The following is a 14,940-nucleotide window of genomic DNA, read 5'->3' as shown; positions in this document are numbered from 1 at the left end:
ATGCATTAGTGGTCCTTGTTGAGGCCCACCTTGATTTGTATTAGGCCCATATTATGAGGCCCATTGAGGCCCACCTTGATATAGATATGGGGCTCAAGTTATGTGGCCCATTTGATGTATTTGGGTCCTTGGGTCAAGGCCCAATTAGATGTATAAAAGGCCCATTACAATGTGTACTTCATGGAAGGCCATTCCTTGGGAGCGATGTTGGTTTGACGTCCACATTGATAATGTTGGTTAAATGTCCGCATTATAGTTCTCCCTAAGGCCCACTGATAGGCCCAAACTTGTGGTAAGTAGGCCGTCTAGGCCCATCTCCATTATACCTAGAACCCATCTCTTATTACATGTTTAGTATAGATGCATGATTCATGATCATTCGCACCATATGTATGCCTGATGTGAGGAGTGACCGATCATAGCATATACCTTTGGATAGACCGTTTATGGGCTCCCGATAGGTGGAGTTGCCTCATATAAGTGCATGGTATATACAGGATTGTTGCATGACCGATAGTGTGACTCATGCACTTGCATTTGTGTGATTGTAATTCTTGTATGCCCTAGCGACATCGGCCATAGCCTCCATAGACACATCATTGATGGCTGAGTTGGATACATGAAATATTTGGTTCTAGCATACGGGCGCCATAGACGTCCCTAGGTGAAAATCCCTAAACCCGATGGTACCAGAGGATGACTCCAACGTCGAGACCGAGTGGATATACGAGCGCATGAGGGCCGAATACCAGGAGGCCGCGTCTCCCACTGTGTCGTGGTCGGTTGGAAAGGAGTGTGGCCTTACTCGCCCGAGGGTAGGGGGCAATACTAGGCTGAGTTTGACCAGCTCGCGAATGGGTTCGCTATCGACGTGCCGGATAGGTATTGGCAGACTATTGGCCAGGCGGATAGTGAGGTTTCTTACGCTCACTTGGACTGTGCGGCTAGGAGAGCGACAGTGCCATTTGGAGTGTATTGAACCCCGGTGATTATCCAGAATGAGAACTGTACTGATACATGATGAGGTTTGGCATGCTTGAGTTGCATCTCGCATCACATGGTCGTGTTATGGCCGATAGCATTCATATCTTGCACCGCATAGCCTTGGTACGGCTGATTGTATTCATGTGCTCATTACCATGATTCCGCATCACTCTGACCTTGCATTTTCAGCACGCTTATATTGCACACACACTTACACCACCCTCTAAGCTTTCTATAAGCTTATGCACGATTGATGCGTGCAGGTGACACCAGGACGCAGTTGCAGCCTTAGTCTCGCCGTATTGGAGCGTGCAACCGAGCTTCTGGAGTTTTGTTTCTTTTATTACATTGTATTTTCCCTTTCTGTCGCATTGTACTAAAAAGTTTTTGTTCATAGTGGATTTTGTGGTGGTGTTCTTGTGCTTATTGTTTGTGGGTTATGCTTTTGTTATGCTCAATATGAATCAGACTAATGATTTGAAACCCTCCTTGTGGTATCCCAGGATCGGAACCTGGTAAATGGGTGTCGGGATCCGAGAATGGGGTTCTACGGAGGCTGTCGGCGCCGGATTCGGCGATCGGGAATTTTGTGAGCCCGGTTTCCGAGTTCGGGGCGTGACACTGAACCCCTAGACTGGCTGTCAGTCTGAGTCCTGCCAATAGGGCCTGGCATAGAATCGGGCGTGACCAAGACAATTCTTGCCCCCTGCGTGCTTGGCATTAGAACAACTTGCTGACATAAAGGACCCACCTCTGTTCCAACTCTGTATCCTTGATAGGCGGGGGAACAGGTGGGGTTACGAGAGCTGTTTCTGCTTCGATGTCTGCACTCGGAATGGTAAACTCGGCTATAAAATTAGCCACAGCCTGACCTTTAATTGCAGTCCTTGAACGATATTGGATGTCGAACTCCCGAATTCTATCGCTCATTTTTTTAACCGACCTGAGACGTCTGGATTTTGAAGGATTTGCCTGAGGGGGAATCAGTCAGGACAATGATGGTGTGTGCTTGGAAGTACGGGCACAGCCTCCATACTGAGAAGACCAAACTGAGTGCTAGTTTCTCCATGCTTGGGTACCTGGTCTCAGCGGGTACCATTTCCTTACTTACGTAATAGATAGGATACTGTTTACCTCCTACCTCCCTAATGAGTGTAGAACTGACGACTGAAGCAGAGACCGCTAGGTATAAGAATAGGGGCTTGCCCTCTTCTGGCTTTGACAACAGGGGAGGTGAACCCAGGTATTGCTTCAGTAGTTGGAACACCTGCTCGCATTCAGGGGTCCACTCGGCTTTCTTGTGAACTTTCAGTTGCTGAAAAAAAGGGAGACACTTGTCTGTAGCTCTGGAGATAAACCGACCGAGAGCTGCTACTTGGCTAGTCAGACACTGGATTTCCTTTGTTGTCCGAGGTGAGCTCATATCGAGTAGCGCCTTGATCTTCTCAGGATTCACCTCAATGCCTCTCTGGCTAACTTAAAACCTAAGGAACTTGCCCGAACCGAATCCAAAGACACACTTGGCCGGGTTCATCTTCATGCGGTATTCTCGGAGGATTGAGAATGTAACCTTGAGGTCTGCAAGGTGGTCAGATGTTCTGACGCTCTTAACAAGCATGTCATCAACGTAAACTTCCATTGTCCGACTGATTTGCTTGGTGAACATCTGGTTCATCAATCTCTAGTATGTTGCCCCAGCGTTCTTTAGGCCAAAAGATTTGACCCAGTAACAGTAGAGTCCTTTGTCGATGACAAAGGTAGTCTTTTGCCTGTCTGGGGGGTGTATCGAGATTTGATTGTACTCGAAATAGGTATCTAGAAAGGAGAGTCGCTCATGTCCAGCTATGCTATCCACCAGCTAGTCAATCCGAGACAATGTAAAGTTATCCTTAGGACAGGCCTTGTTCAGGTCTGAGTAATCTACACAGACTCGCCACTTTTTGTTTGATTTCTTCACCAAGACCACATTGGCGATCCAGTTTGGATAATGTACTTCCTCGATGAAGTCGACGTTAAGGAGCTTGAAGACTTCATTGGTTATGGCCATATACCTCTCGGCGTCGAACGCTCTTCTCTTCTGTTTCACTAGTTTATGATCCGGATCCACGTTCAACCTTTGAACCATGACGTCGGGATATATGCCCGGCATATCCTCATGCGACCATGTGAAGACGTCTCTGTGTTGTTGCAGGAAAGTCAACATCTAAGACCTCTGCTCAGAATTCAGCGAAGATCCGAGCTGAACAGTTTTACTCGGGTCGGCTTCCTCAAGCGGGACAATCTCCAAGTCCTCCTTGGGGGGATCTTCCATGGGACTTTGGGATCGAGGACATTGATGGTGAGGGCCTACTTTACCAACCCTTTTCTCATAGCTATCGCATAACATCTTCGAGCTTCACGCTGGTCCCCTCGAAGGTATCGAACCCCACCTTCGGTGGGGAACTTCATCATCAGATGGTATGTGGACACAACCACCCTCATTGCATTAAGAGAAGGTTGATCCAGAATGACATTGTGCACCGATGACACATTGACAACAAGAAATTCCACCAGGAGTGTAACTTGATGCTACCCTTCCCCTGCTGTTACAGGGAGGGAGATGGCTACCTCGAAGATCACCTTATCCCCGGCAAAGCCGTGTAAGGGAGTCCTCACGGGTCGGAGGCATGACTTGTCAATGCCCATGCTCTTGAATGCCTCAAGGTAAATGACATTAGCCGAGCTCCGGGTGTCGACCAAGTTGCGGTAAACTTTATAGTTAGTTATGGTCATAGCTACCACGAGGGCATCATTGTGCAGATGTTGAATCCTGCTTGCATCATCCTCTGTAAAGGTCAGACTACAAGGGCTCAATTGGAGTTCTTTCCTCGGCCTCTTAGCCAAGTGGATGTAATGTTCGGGGTACGGGCTTCAAGAATGAGCTTTACAAGCCCTATTTGAGTCACCCCCTCCAGAAGAACCGCCATAGATGGTGCGGATCTCGGAAGGTTCTTCCACAGTTTTGCTCAGCCTCTCTTCTCTCTGCACTGACTTTTCTTCCTTAGCGTATCATCGCAAATAACCCTTACGAATGAGGGTCTTGATCTCATCCTTGAGATCCACACAGTCGCTCGTATTGTGACCGTGGTTACGATGAAAACGGCAGTACTTGCACTTGTCTTACTGTTCTGCGTTAGATTTCATGCAAACTGGCCAGTTCAGGAGTTTTTGGCCCCTGATATCCAGCAGGATCTTCTCTGGGGATGTTTTGAGTGGAGTGTAAGAACAAAATTTGCTCTCAGCCTCCTACTTAGTCGGCGATCGCGAGGGGCTTGATCGTCAGTTTTCTTGCTGGATAACCGAGGCTCTTCGTTCCTCGGTCTCTTCTCCTTGGACGACTGCTTAGCTACATGTACGTTCCTACGGGAGTTAGAGAATTTCTCGGCATTGGTATATTTCTGAGCTCTACTGATGAACTTGGCCAAGGCGGTTGGTGAATTCTTCCCGATCGAGAAAGTGAACTTCCCCTCTCTAAGCCCACTGAACATGGCTGAGAGTGCCATTTTGTCATCGTAGTATTCCACTAACAACACCTCCTCGTTAAAGCGGGCAATGAAGTCCTTCAGTATTTCCTTGTTCCCTTGCTTGAGGGTAAACAGATGGGTAGTCGGCTTCCGACTCTTCTTACTGGAGATGAACTAGGTCAGGAACAATCTGCTGAGCTCTGCGAAGGAGCCAATCGACTTTGGTTTAAGTTGTTGATACCAACTCCGAATATACCTGGAGAGGGTTATCGAGAAAGATCTACACATCATTGCATCCGTTGTCGACTGGATCTGCACCACGAATGGTAGGACTCTACATGCTCCGACAGGTCTCCAGACCCAGAGAATTGGATGACGGGAGGCATCCTGAACCTAGCCGGCATCACCTCATCCATGATTTTTGAGGTAAAGGGAGGCTTGGTTTCTTCCATTATCGCCTGGACTGTAGTTAGGACGGATGTAGACTGTTAATTCTTCTGAAAAGTCTTAAATTGGTCACGGAGTTACTTAAGTTGGGCTTCTCAAGGATTCTGGTTCTCTGCTACTATCTCTTGAGGGCCCTTCATCACCACGGGTGCTCTGCCCTGTCTTCTCCTCTCCAGCCGATGGAGGAGGTCAGTGGGGGCCAGAGCCGAAGTGACGGACATGTAAAACGGTTCTGCATCCTAAGCAGGTTCCGGGATTTGAGCGGATCAATCCTGGGACACTGCATTGCATGCAGGGTTGAGGCTCGTGTGGACTGCGCCTGGGACCCTTTAGCCCGGGAAATGACTTGCTGTGGTCATTCCTCGAGCGGCGGAGTGGCTTTCACCATATTAAGAAGCAGCTGCTGGGTTTGTTGCGCCTTCATTTTGCTGATTTCTTCCTTCAGCATCTGGACTTCATTTTGTAACGCCTTATACTTTCCTCCTCAGCTTCGAGTCCGTTGAGATGACCTTATTGGAGCCGATTCGGTATGCAGCAGTGAAGAAGACTGATTTTGTTTGCTAGGTTTAGGCTCCACCGCTGTCACCTTTTTCTTTCCTCTTGTCATATCTAATGAACTTCCTATCCTTTTGTCTCTCTTCCCACAGACGGCGCCAAAAAATGTTGAGGTCAACATCTGGACCACCCTCCACTCAATACTACAAACCTCCAATGAACCCTGGTCCTGCACAAAGGGGTGAGTAAAGGAGACCCTGGCTCAGCCAGGGGACCCTCCGATGCCTAAGTCAGGCTAGGGAATCTAGGTCTAAGTCGAAAGTAGAGAGAGGGTGTGAGATATTGCGTACCTGTAGCAATAGAGTCCTCTAGTATTTATACTTGTGGGTAGAGAGGATCGCGTTCGTTAATCTCGACATGATTTACTCAATCACGCAGATATTGTAATCGTGGAGATATTATCCGCAATCTCTAGGTCACGTGGCATATCATGTCTTAAGGGCGCATATATTTGGGTGAGACCTTCGGTCATGTCTGCATTTAGGTTAGTCTGCAGGCTCGACACAAGGAGTGTCCTCACCCGGGCTCGACCTCAACCTGTCTGGACCCAAGGCCGAGTACTAGTAATTAGAGTGTCAGCCCAGGCTTGACTTCGTCTTGTCTAAGCCTGAGACCGAGTAGTCGGAATTTACTGTCGGAATGCTTAGGGTCAAAGTCTATGGGATGTCATCCTCAGACGGGGATGAGGATGAGGACGAGAGCTCGCCTCGGCCTGCTAATAGTCGTAACTCAGAGATTGGCTCACACTTGACGCGATATTCTCCTTCCGAGCCTTGATGTAATATTCTTCTTCCGAGGCTTCAATAACTGACTCGGGTAGCTCAGACAGACCCCGATTATCCTTGGTCAGATTTCCCCATAACAATATTCATTATTTTGTCAAACCAATTTTTTATTTTTTATTTATTTTATTTTTTTTGACTTGCTTTGTTTGATCATTTATGTCAATAAGATATGGTGGGCCCTAGGACAATAGAAACTTAAGGTGGTTCTTAAAAAAATAAGTGACATGGCTGTTGTATGCCCCAGTATATGGTGTAGAAGTTTGCTTTTGATATATGTAAATACCTTCATCACCTTGACTTCGGTAGGCCGTACCATGCAAGAGAATTCAACTACTAGACAGACAACCAAGTAATAGACAATTTAATAAATTATCAGTAGCAGTCTAATACAATGTAGTAAAGTATATAACTATTGTTATTTAATGATAACACTGTCGTTTATTAAACTGATCAGTTGTTATTTGGATTATCCAAATGACTTAATGCATGGAAACATCTGGGCCGGCCGGACAGTTATATATATCCGGACATGTGGACGAACCATATCATCAATTTGGACCATCAATTTAATAAAAGCCACCCTTGACTGAAAAAGCCAGACTAATTGAATTATCTAAGTTGTTCGGTCAATGGTTGTAGAAGGTAGGTCCAGTTACAGATGTTTAGTGATTTCTACACAATAGTGTGTTATTGGACTTAAAAGGATAGTCCAAATAAGTGATTTTCATGCCAATAAGTCCAAATGCAACTACGTGCATTAAAAGGTTTTTTTTTTTTTTTTTTAGGACACTCTCTCATTAAAAAAGGACTTGTAAGTGACGCAAGGTTGAACATGATGAGGCCGATTACTGTCCTCCTCAAGGATAATACTCCGAATCCATGGAGCTTCTGTGGACTCCTCACAGATACTCCTTGAATCCATAAGAAAATTAAAAAAAAAAAAAAGAAAAAGGAAAGAATATAAATAAATTCAAATAAATTCAAATTTTCATTGATAGATAAAAATATATAAATTTACAACCCTTTAAATAGTGATACTAAACTTTGGCAAAAGTTTTAACATCAAACTCCAACTCAAACTCTCTAAAATTCATAACCTAATATAAATAGTACATTTACTCTTTATAGTAATTATCGTATTTAACTTAACCACGTTATTCTCCTAATTTTTCTAAACACTTTTCATGTTGGACACTACTCTTAAAACTCAAAAGATGAAGAGTTATAAGCAAACTAAACTTATTATAAATAGTAAAAACGGAAATAAAATGAATTTTTGACCACCAATCTAATGGAATCTTGCAAATTCGGTGAGTAGCTTCTTTTGCCCCAAAATCATATATGGTACGCTGTGGAACTCATTCCAATTTGCGATTACATCTGTTTTAAGGTTCTGACAGTCCAGATCACCTCCACATCTGATTGGGCCTTCTCTGTTTTATCTTGGACATGAAAGTGTCCGCTTTCAAAATCATATCACCTCTGCCTCCAATCGGGCCTTCTCTATTCCATCTTGGACATGAAAGTGTGGGAGATCCACTTTACGTCAGTAAGTATTATTTGTTTCATGAGAAAATTGTTGAAGTGTGAGTACCTTATATTGAATTTGAATTTGATTTTACAGATGAAATGAGGAATGTCTGTCAGTGGAACTAATCTGGCTCCATCCCACGGCTAAAATTCGCCTACCAAAGTGACTTGACCGTGTTAGATGTGGTCCATAATATGGTGCAAGAGAACCATCATTGAGAAACGGCCAATTGTTTTTTTATTATAATTTTCAAAATTCACCCAACTTAATATAACAGCAACAACTGTTATGAAATGAAAGAAAATAGAAAAATGTGAACAAAAAAGAGGGGCCCACAAATTAATGGCCGATGTTTTACTATGCAACGGTCATTATTGCATACATCACATGAGATAGTGGAGATTGACGTTCCTCGTTATGATGGCTATTATAACAGGAGTAAGTGTGACCTAGCTATCATGCTAGTGAGTCCGAGGGCTACCTAATTCAGAAGTCCCAGGAACCGCACAATCAGACTTTCCGGTACGGGTGGAACTTCACGTCATCTATCCAAAGCATTACGTCTAAAGCGCCAGAGGGATAAAACAGTAGGGCTGAAAACCGGGCCGGTTGGGTCTTGTTGGTGCTCAACCCTGTCCCAACCCAAGTTCTTATACCTCAACCCTAACCTAATCCAACCCAACCCAACCTTGGGTTAGGAATTCTCAACCCAAGCCCAACCCAAGCAGGCTTGATTGGGTTGGCCGGGTTGGTCGGTAGATATATGCTAATATTTTCATTATTACATTAGTCTATTATATTTTCAATACACATCTTATTTTTTATACCTATAATTTTATTAATTATATATGTAGTTATTTATCGTAAAGAAGTTTATTTTTTTCTAAACAAACAAGCTAAAATATAAGACAACTACTCCTTTAAAAGTCATATGATGTATCAAGCAATCTATTTGGGAGAGAAATCTAGCATATGCCTGTTAGCTCGAGTCATTGGAAATAATGTGGACCAATGAAACCCATTGGCATTGGAATTTTCCATGCCTTCAACATAGATAATCCGTACTCAATTATAATTAATTTATAAGGAACTTATATATCAATCGGGTTTGGGTTGGGCCAGGTAACCCGAGCCCAACCCAAGATTGGTGTTTGCATGACCCAAGACCAAACTCGATGCATCCTAGCCAAGCCCAACCTAGTGTCACGTCGGTCACGGTCGGTCAGGTTGAACCCGCCCACCTTTCAGTCCTATACGACAGGCCGGACAGCTTCAAATTTGCACCCCTTATTTTGATAGATATACCCCCTCACTTTTGTCTTTCCCATTCAGGATGAGGAAGGACAAAACCAAAATAGAGTTTGTGACACTATACACCCTCCCCTTTTGCTATATACTAAAAGACTCTCTTTTTTCAATATTGCCAAATAATCCCTTCTTTTTTTCTTTTTTTTAAAAATTTTTAGCAGGCATAAAAACACACCATGCATTAACCATTAAAATTTGACACTTTTTGGCTTTGTATATGTCGAGATGAGAGATTTTCATTTTGACCCATGTAATAAAAAAACATGGGTATTCACGGCATTGATTGATTTTAATCCACCATTTGAACGGTTTAGATCAAATGCCATGGATGGTCAGCCCAGATCAAGTGGCTTTATTGGGTCCACGTGAAAGTGGTTTGCATCTCATTCTCATGTAAAGATGTATAGATGCATCTTTTATATCGCTGGACAAAAAGAAGCTTAAATCAAAGCTGAAATAGTTTAGTGGATGATACTATTGGATCCTTGCTTGTTTAGTTTGAAGAAATTAATTTTAGATAGAGAGAAATTGTTATCATAAAGCATAAATCAACTATAACGTCTGATCTAAATATTGTCATAAAATACACAACCTATGAATCTCTATGTAATGATGGTTATGGCGTCAACCAACTTGCAAAGTAAGTCATGAACCTCTATTTTGTAAGAAAATGCACTCTTTCAATTTAAAATTATAACTTTTGAAAATTTTATTATTTTTAGTAATATATATATATATATATATATATATATATATATATTAGAGTTTTAGGATTTCTATCTTTTTATAAATTAATTGTAATCATGTTAGGAATTCTCTGGTAAACTTAGACTTCTTATTTTTGGCAAATTAAGTTTTAGAAGAATCTTACTATTTTAAGTAACTTTCAAATTGGGGTTAAATTTTTACTTTTTTTTTATTTTTTGTAATTTCAAATTAGAGTATGAGTTTCTCTATTAGTGATATAGATGAGAAATTATATAGACACATTATTAAATAAAATATCTAAATTTTCTCTTTTATTTGCTTGTGGACTCAAAAACTTTCTTTGTTAATTTCAGGTTTTAATCACTTTAGGAATATTGATATTTCTCTTATTGTTTCACGCTCTTCCCTACATCACATTGAAAATAATAAAATTATTTTCACCAATAGTCAACTCCAAGAGAGTTTAACTATGCAATGTTTTATGGCCATGTATGCAAAAATGATTTGTTTTTGTTAGTAAAGCTGAAAATGGTAATATAAGTTAATGCTCAAGAAAATAGGAGTGTATTTATTAATATAAGACGCTTCCTTTTACATCAAAATGGAACATTTTACTAGAAAGTTGATTGACTTTGACCAAATCACCAAAGTTATCCTTAATGACCTGATGTGGCACCATTTTGCCAGATGTCAATGCATGTTTGGAAGGAAAGTGAGTGTGTGAGGTGTACCTCAATCTGTTGAAATGAACAATTTCATCATGATCTATATGTTATATCTATACTGTCTATTCATTTTACAAGATTATTTAAAGGCATGGCCCTAAATTTGAAATATATTCATAACTCAAGTAGAACACACCATAGGAAGTAGTGGGGATTGAACCTGCGCTTAAAAACTTCTCGTGGGCCTCAGAATTTTTAGATCAATCTAACACCTGTGATTTCCCTTCGTATTGGTCAATGTGACCTCAAAAACAATTTGGTTGGCAAATAAACAACATAGTAGTCTGTAAGAAGGTGTCAATGGTAAGCTTTCTATCCCCATTGCTTTTTATGGTGTGGCTTGGTCTACTTAAAGCTTTAGTTGCCTCATCTCTAAGTCCATGTCCTGAAATGAACACCCAAAATGGCTGAACAGGGTGGAAATAACACATAAATCATGGTGGGGCCTACAGTACCTGGTGATGTCAACATACCACGGGTAGTCGGTGGTGTGTGTCACACCACGCCGTCAGCTTCCGTTTGAACGTGTGTCAGTCTAAGTATGTAGCCCCATCTTTGATGGCAACACATGGCTCACTTAAACTCTACTTCGTGTCAGCGGAATATATCTGCAAACAGCGGAATATATCTTTGATGGCAACACATGTGTCACATCTTGATGTAGAGCGGGTCGCGGACAGTTACATGGCCAAGATGGATCAGAAAAGGCCCGGTCGACGACAGAAGTGATCCAAACCATCGAACCTTAAATCGGGCGTATCTCACAATCCGGAATGAGTTATCTAACGTAAAATATATGATTTTCGAGTAGAACGAGCTACTGAAGCCAACCAACCCTGCTATGCCGGGTTGCACAGCCCGAAATTGCGAAAAACCCCTGGATCGACGGTCGTTTCCCTGTTTTAATTTCGTTTTTACTATAAATAGTTAGTTTTAGTTTGATTATAACTCTTCATCCGTCGGGCTTTAGGAGTTGCGCCCAACGTGAAAAGAGCTTAGAATAATTAGGAGAACAGTTTGGTGAAGCCAAATAGGACACTTACTATTTTTGGCCGAAAACCTTGTGCACTAGTAGACATCACGACCGTCTATAAATAGTAAGTTTACTATTTATAGTAAGTCGCGGATTCTAAGAGTTTGAGTTGTAGTTTGATTCTAATTTCTTTTCCATTGCTTGGTACCTCTATTTAAAGGGTTGTGAACTCGTTTTTATTCATCAATTAATCAATTTCGAATTTATTAGAATTTATTTCTATTTTCTGCTTTCTTTCCTCGTGGATTCGAGAAGTCTCTGTGAGGAGTCCAGAGAAGCTCCGTGGATTCGGAGTAGTTATCCTCATCACGTTCATCCCTGCGTCAATTGGTATCAGAGCGAGGATTTCCCTTAGGCCGATGACAAACAACGAAGGTATGAATCAAAATCCTGTGGATGGTGATCCAGGGATTCGTTATCTTTCGGAAAGAATGGAAGCTTTCCACCGGGAGAGTCAGTTGACCATGCAAGGGCTGCAGGCAACTCTCGACCGTCTTGCGGATGCGCTACTTCCGCCTCAAGCCCTAAGCGGTGCTCCACCACACATGGTTGCTGTACGACACAACCCCGATTTTCGTAGAGCACTACCAGTGGCAAACCGTAGGGCTACACCAGATGATTCAAGTTCTAGTGACGAGGACCTTAATGAGGGTTTTGCTTGACGACCAATCCATGAAGGTGATCACTTAGATCGTGCTGAAAGAGACTATCGAGGTAAGACTGAACTTCCTAGTTTTAACGGTTTATTACGTATAGAAGATTTTCTCGATTAGCTAGCCAAAGTAGAGAGATATTTTGATTATATGGACGTGCCAGATCATAAAAGGGTAAAATTGGTAGCGTTTAAATTAAAATATGTTGCTTCTGCATGGTGGGAACAATTACAACTCTTACGAGCCCGCTAGAACAAGGCGCCCATCTCATCATGGCTACGGATGAGACGTCTTCTTCGATCACGATTTCTCCCTAGTGATTATGAGCAGATATTATTCCAGCAATATCAAAATTGCAGACAAGGAAATCGAACTGTCATAGATTACACTGAAGAATTCCAACGGTTGGCTACACGAAACAATCTGTCAGAATCTGAGTCACAGAAGGTGGCACGATTTATAAGTGGGTTGCGACCGATAATTCAGGACCGAGTTCAGATGTACCCAGTCGGGACCGTGGATGAAGCAGTTTAATTGGTAGGTAGGGCAGAAACACAACTTACAAGAGCTCCTGCTCGTCCATATCCTTCAAATCGACCTCCCATGATGGGTCCCATGCAAGATCCAGTGCTGCCACGAGGAAAAGATCCAGTACCTCAACTTCCTACAATCGCAAACCGTGATACGGAGAATGGCTCATCCAGACCTCAATGTGCAGCACCCACAATAGTAAGTCCGGGTAGGATTCCAAATCGTTATACTCGGCCAAGGTCGAACAATTATTACCGCTGTGGCCAACCAGGCCACTTATCAAATACTTGTCCTCAACGTCCCGCAGCGCACTTGACTATAAACGAAGGGGGCACTGAAGATGAGGCCGCAGAAGAAGACCATCGCTTTGATGAACATGAACAAACCACTGAAGAAATAGCAGGTGGCGATGAAGTGACGGGCGAGGATCGTGGTGAATTTCTAGTTGTGAGGCGATTACTGTATGCCCCACGAAAGGAATTACATCCACAGCGACACAATATATTTTGTACTCGGTACACCGTCAACGGAAAAGTCTGTGATGTGATCATAGACAGTGGTAGTAGCGAAAACATCGTCTCGAGAGTAATGGTGGACAAGTTGCGGCTACCAACGATGAAACATCTTTCTCCATTCTCAATTGGCTGGATAAAAAAGGTGAATGAGACTAATGTAACTGAACAATGCACTATCTCGTTTTCAATTGGCAAAAATTATAAGGATCAAATACTTTGTGACGTGGTCGATATGGAAGCTTGTCATATGTTACTCGGTCGACCATGGCAGTCGGACCGTGATGCGACCCATCGGGGACGAGATAATGTCTACGTATTCGTCAAGGATAGTCGAAAAATAATCCTTGTGCCTATGGCACCAGAGAACCACCCTGAAGCCTCTAAAGTGGAGGGGAGTTCTCTCTTGACCATTCGAGATTTCATGGAGGAATCTAAGGAAACTGGTGAGGTATACGCCGTAGTAGTGAAGGGCGAGGAAGAGAACCCTCAAACATCCCTCCAAGTTTAAGACTGTTGCTAAACGAATTCAAAAAAGTCTGGCCTGAGGATTTACCTGATGGATTGCCCCTCATGAGGGACATATAACATCACATAGACCTCGTCCCTAGGGCTAGTCTGCCCAATCGCCCTCATTATCGGATGAGTCCGAAGGAGTGTGAGATACTTCAGGGGCAAGTGGAGGAATTGATTCGTAAGGGTCTCTTGAGAGAGAGCATGAGCCCATGTGCCGTACCAGCATTATTAACGCCAAAAAAAGATGGAAGCTGGCGCATGTGTGTCGACAGTCGAGCAATCAATAAAATTACCATCAAATATCGGTTCCCAATACCACGGTTGGACGACATGCTCGATATGTTAGAAGGGGCCAAAGTATTCTCTAAAATAGATCTAAGGAGCGGGTACCATCAGATTCGTATTCGACCCGGTGATGAGTGGAAAACGGCATTCAAGACTAAGGAAGGGTTGTATGAGTGGCTGGTCATGCCCTTCGGCCTATCGAACGCACCAAGTACTTTTATGCGTTTGATGAATCAAGTTCTAAAACCGTTCACTGGCCGATTTGTGGTAGTATATTTTGATGACATATTGATATATAGCCAGGATGAGGCGGATCACAGGAAACATCTCAGGCAGGTGCTACAGGTCCTACAAATTAACAAGTTGTACCTCAACTTGAAGAAGTGTAGTTTTTTAACTGATAGCCTATTGTTTTTAGGATTTGTTGTAACGTCCACAGGCATTCGTGTGGACGATGAAAAGGTGCGAGCTATTAGGGAATGGCTGATCCCGACAAACATTCATGAGGTGAGGAGTTTTCACGGGTTGGCGACTTTCTATCGTCGATTTGTGCGAGATTTTAGCACTACAGTCGCGCCTATAACAGATTGCATGAAAAAAGGGCCGTTCCAGTGGACCGATAAAGCTGATAAGAGCTTTCATGAGATCAAGCATCGTTTGTCTACAACACCAGTCTTGGTGCTTCCTAATTTCGACAAATTATTTGAGGTTGAGTGTGACGCTTCATACGTTGGAATTGGAGGAGTATTATCACAGGAAGGCAGGCCGGTAGCCTTCTTCAGCGAGAAGCTCAGCGAAGCCCGAAAGAAGTGGTTGACTTATGAGCTTGAGTTGTACGCAGTTGTTCAAGAGCTGCGACATTGG

Source organism: Magnolia sinica, chromosome 19 (genome assembly GCF_029962835.1).
Source record: "Magnolia sinica isolate HGM2019 chromosome 19, MsV1, whole genome shotgun sequence".
Taxonomy (NCBI): Eukaryota; Viridiplantae; Streptophyta; class Magnoliopsida; order Magnoliales; family Magnoliaceae; genus Magnolia; species Magnolia sinica.
This window is presented reverse-complemented; position numbering follows the sequence as displayed.